Consider the following 5,887-nt stretch of genomic DNA (forward strand, 5'->3'; position numbering starts at 1 on the left):
AAACTGAAAATAATTTGAACATTTTTTAGCATTACAATCCATGTTCATAAAGAAACATGTGGCCAGCTTTAGGATAGTGAGTACAAAGCTGCAAATTAACTCCATTATTTTACAGAGGATCAAACACTAGGCAAAAATTTACCTACATTATTGTCTCAACTCTGATGAAATAATTGAGATTGCAGAGGGAAGGAACATGTAGCCCATCAAATCCTTTTAAATACCCATTGTTTCTATTAGTAATTTTACCTGTTATGCACATCATTAGCATTGTAAGGAAAGCAAGTCATTTATTCCTGAAAGTAAGCCAGCTTTAGAGAAAGCCAAAATTATCTTTCTTTCACCCTACAAAGAAGAGGATTAGAAGTACAACAGAAAGTAAGAATGTTTAGAAAGTCTTGGAAGCCACTTTAAAAGCATTTGTATGTTGCAAATGATCACAGAAGTGAATGTTAAAAGATGCATAGCTGAATTTCTAAATTGTAGAGGTTTTGGCAAGCAAGTAAGAAGCCCTTTTCACATAGTATCATCTGGTTTTACTTTTACACTAAAACAGCCCTGCGGTGTCCTTTTAAACAGTGCAGGAACCCTCAGCTGGGCCTCCCTGACTTGTAGTGCAAAACCCACCAAAATGTAGAAAAACCTCACCCTCTAAACAGCAAGAGCAATGGGTCAAGAGTGCATGTGTGTATGCCATAATATAGGGCAGAGTTGTGTGATTTATATAGATTTTACAGATTAGAAGTTAAGCCAGTTTTGTCACCATATTGACACCTTCTCCTAGGTGAAGAATTCAGACCAGCCTAAAAAAAAGGCCCAGCACTGGGAGTAATCAGCCTTTAAAATTGAATAAATTAACACTTTAAAAGCAAACCTATCCCCAGCAGTTTTGTTAGCCAGGAAAGGGAAGACTGCACTTAATCCAGTAGAGATTCAGCTGTTGACACTGTCCAGGCATTTCCCAATGCATGGTGACACAAAATCAAGAGATGGAATCTTCAGCCTTTAGTAGTAAGAATGTCTAGTTTGCCATGGGCTGTCTCTACTACAACATTCATTCTGCTCAGTAATTTATTCCTGGAGTTTCCTGTAGGACATCTGAGTGATTCAGTCAGTATTTGGATAGACAGTAACAGTACAGCTCCAGGCCTTAGGAGCATCACAGCATAACCTAGATTCTCATCAATTGCAGTAATAATTGTACATGTTCTGACTTGGCTCCTGCTCATTTCTGCAGCAGCAGCTCCAAGTGCCACTGTCCATTCCGTGAAATACTGGAGCTGGCCATGCCATGTGGTGGGGCAGCAGCCTTTGACATGCCTAGCAATGAACATGCCATGAATCTGAAGGCAAACATTTAGGGGCTCAAAGCCCTAGTTTTTAAGTGAATCACAAGCTTCAAACAAACTTGCAGGAGCGTGTCACTAAAAATGTGAGGGAAATGAAGCATTTGTCCTTAATCCAAACCAGAGTGGTTACTGACAGAAGAAGGACACTCGTAAAGGATCAAAGCTATTGCCAGGGAAAAAAAAAAATAAAAAAGAGGAGTAGTTAAAAGAGAGAGTACAGAAGTACCCTCATTCCTACAGATACTTTCCTGTATGCAAAACACTGAGACTGCAAATAAACATTTTTATTGTCATGTCACATGATAGTGCTGCATTGAATGTGATAGATTTCCTGGCAAATGTTTGTGTGGAAAAGCAGATGTGGCAGAGTGATCTGCTATGAGATAGCTCTTTGGACCCTGCCAGCCTCCCAGGAATGCTCAGGATCAGTGAGAACCAGCAGGTTCCTTACAGTGTGTGTGTGAGAAAAAATGAGTTCATATTCAGTGAAATAAAGAAATATCAGATACCTGAGGGTTTACATTTGTGTGTATACTGCGCTGCATACCATTTTACATAATATATGTATACAGTTTAAGCAACATGTAATATAAATTTCATCTACCAGTTTTTCATTATTATCTATAAATGTGCAGAGCTACATAGTATTTTTAAGAGTGAAATTCTGTCCAGAGAATTCAAAAGCAGGATCTTGCTGGTTGTGTGTGAGGCTTATGTGAGTGTGTTTCCTTTCATTGCCTTGTGCAGCAAAGAACTGGGTACACCAGATACACAGTGGCCAAATTATCTCTTGTATTGCCTTCAGCTAAGTTGCACAAGACAGGGCTATTTGGTCTATTGACCTTTGGTACAACTACAGTTATTGTAAACTACATATTTGCTGAGAAAATAATTCCTTGCTTTAATTTGACACTTTATTAACCTGGGGAAATTAACACACAATAGAATCATCTTTTGCCTATTCATTTAAAGTCCCATTGCTGAAACAAACAAACAAATTGCACTGTTTATATAATGGCCAGTACTAGATGTAAAATAACTTATAGCTTGTGGTTATAGAATAGTCTGCTGTTACTTGTTTAGATTACTGCCCTGAATGTCAATTCTTCTTATCCCCTGTTAACAATGTTAATTTTATGTGACGTGGATAATACTGACATCCATGTAAATAGTTTATATTGGTTTGAATCCTTCTATATTGGATGCTGAAGTCTACATTCTATGAGTTCCTCAAGCTACCACTGTAAGGTAAAAACTGTCCTGGAATACTGGGACTGAGGAGGACACTGCATGTGAAAGGAAACTGCAGCTCATTTCAATTTCATACTATTGCTGCCTGAGTTTGCCCTTCCCACAAAAGTATGGAAAAGTAGATCCTTCCTCTGGCAAGTCCAAAATAACATGTAGGTCTAAAGCTCTGCTTAAACTGAGGCTTGTGGGACAGCACAATTTAACTAAAGGTCTGTGGTGCCTAACCAGTTGTATCCATTCTTGCCTTTCTGCTGCTCTGCTAGCCATGCTCCAGAGTTCACTGTTGATCACAAAAACATCTGTGAATGTTCAAGCTGTTCCTCCTCTTTAGGTGCCATGGCCCACTTGGCAACAAACTCTGACTTTATCTTCAGAGGGCCAGCCTCTGCCCAGTAGAGCAAGCTGCCAGGCCCTCCAGCTGCCAGGCCCCATGAAGTTGCAGAGGGAGGATGCAGGACAAGCAATTAACAGAGGCATTACATGAATGGACAGAAGATTTGGGTATTGCTTTTGGTCCCAAAGTTCCTGCTCAGCTCTGCACTGGCATTATGCCCTTTGAAAGTTTTAGTGGGAGGGTTGCCTGAGTAAGACAGGAGCATCATGTCCAGTGGGAGTAGCAATCTATTAATACCTCTCCCTTATAAGACTATCCTTGCCAATTCTGTTTGGCTGCTTCATCTCATGATATTCACTTTGACTTTCTTAATACTAACCAGCCTAAATATTTTATGCTTGTCTTCCAGCAGTCCTTTGCTGCTACTACTCAGTGAAGATAGGTTATAATTTTTCTTCTGAAAATATTTTTCTTCTGAAATATTGTAGTTCTCTGAACTGCAGTGGGAAGGTTTGAACAGAGGTTCATGTTCAGTAAGACAGCATCCACTTAAACAGGGTTGCTAAAGAAGAAAATAAACAAGTGGACAGAAATAAGCCATTTCCTTATGAAGCCTCTTTGTTCTAATTATGTAGTAATACTGTCACTTCTCTAGAAATATGTATGTTTCCTGGCTTATAATGATGTCTCTGCAAATAATACACATCTGATAGGATGTATATTATTTAGTAATATTTATAGTGTTTTTGTATCTTACTGTTATTTTATGTTTTAGCAACTCAGTTTTTCAGTGATACAAATCAAGAGCAACTTCACTGTATCAAAGCAGATAAAGTGACACAAATAGCAGCAGAAACAGACCTCTGACTTCTAAGAGACCTAGTGCATATTGGCTGTTTGCTAGCAAGTGCAGTAGCCCTGATTTTTTATTGTAATATTTATTATTTATAAACATGTAACTTTCCAAACTCAGAAGAAGAAGACGCCTTCTTTGAAGAGGGCAGTGTTGAGAAAAACAAAGTCAGACTGTGGAGAAAGAGATACATTATACAACAAAGGAGCACTGGAACACTGGGCAAGGTAATATTAATTATACATTTCAATCTTAATTGTTATTAGGCATGCTAACTTCCTTTCCTCCTCCACAACCTACTCCTGACCTTTTCAGTCTCTGAACCACTTAATTCCTGGCTCCTATACTAACCCTCTCATTAGAAGTGTGGTAGACCTAATCAGCTGTCCTAGATTTTCTGGGAGGGATGGAGTTTTGAGAAAGGAATTAAAGAGAAATGAGTTTACAGTTCTTAAAAGGACATGTCATAAGCAGGAGTACAGGCTGCAGGTTTCTGACAGACAAATAGGTGAGCAGGATATTAGGTTTGGTTCATGGAGGAACAATCAACATGTGGCTGCCACATGACAAGATGTAAGTGGGAAGGGGCAGACTTGCAGACCATCACAAGAAACATGATCTGGAGGCAGAGGCTATGTGGAATGTGTGAAGAAATGTGCTTTTAAGAAGTTCTCACGGGAGGCAGCTGGAATCAGTTCTTGCATTGTGCAGGGTAGTGTGGTGATCTTTGAGTACACCACGAGGTTTAAGTGATATCATATCTGACCAAGTGAGGTGGTGTGGATCCAACAACTTCAGTCCCTGCATCCCAGCTTCCCATCATGCCCTGGAGAGGAAAGGAATGGCTGCCCAGAGACCTGAGTCCTTATTTGTTGGGATGATGAAGGGAGAGAAGGTAACTTGCCCTGTTTTTAACTTGCCCTATTTTCTGATCAGCAATGACTTATTCCCCTGCAGCCCACCAAGTGTAATATCATCCATATCCACTTCCCAGGCACTTCTTCATGCCTGTTTTCATCCTGGTACCTAACATGGTCATCACCCTCAGCATCACCACAACCACAGAGCCTGAGGAATCTCCTCAATGCGTCAAACTCAGCAGTATCTCAGTCCTCACCCCCAGGTCCTCTGAGGACTCATCATCCAGGAGCCAGGGGGATGATGTAGTAAGTCTGGGCAGAATGGGGGTGGTGAGAAAAAAGTTCTGGTTTTGGCTGGGATATAGTTAATTTTCTTTACAGTAGTTCATATGGTGCTGTGTTTTCGATTTGTGACCAAAGTTGTGCTGACCACAGAGGAATGTGTGACACTTGGCTGCCTACTGGAGTTAACCCACAAAAAAAAGAAGCAGGACCTGTGAAGCCAAAGTGTAAAACACAGGTATGATAGAAAGATGATGTTTCCAAGTGACTCTTGGGCAAAGCAAAGTGCTTATAAAGAATGGCCATATCCTCAAAGGCACTGCTTCACATGAACTGGAGAAAGAGGGCACGTGGATGGGAAAGGTCAAGAAAGATATACAGAGGTCATATCTGGAGAAAAGTGCCTTCACAGAGATGAAAAATATTCATGTAAAAAGGAAGAGAGTGAGATTTGGATATGGACTAGGTAAAAGATATGGAGGGAGATAGGCATAAGACCCAGTTTAGTGATTTGAGTCACTGAGAATTTGGGGATGTTGCCTATGGAATAGAGAAGGATGATCTCCAGACAGTTCAGAGGTGACATGCTGAGAGATTTTCTGTTGATTTCAACACAGTTGGGATGACAGTCTTGTGTCATTTAGTTTTCCTTCTATTAAACTCTTGTTGATGCCAACCTACCCTAGAAGAAACTCCTGACAGAATTTTTTTTTTCCTGTGATAGCACACGTTAGACTGCAGCACAACAAATAAGATTCAGGGCTTGGGTTCTGGAAGTATGAATCCTTGAGCAATAGGTACATCCCATCATCAAACTCTGCTGCTCTTGAGAGGGGTTTTATGGTACAAAGCAGCAGCACTCTCCAGAAATTGCATGCTAGCTGCATTATTTCTTTCTATTTCCTGGCTTCTAACACTGTCATTCAGGTGAGACAAAAGTGAAGTTACAAATCTCCTT

This window comes from Erithacus rubecula (genome assembly GCF_903797595.1).
Source record: "Erithacus rubecula genome assembly, chromosome: 14".
Lineage (NCBI taxonomy): Eukaryota > Metazoa > Chordata > Aves > Passeriformes > Muscicapidae > Erithacus > Erithacus rubecula.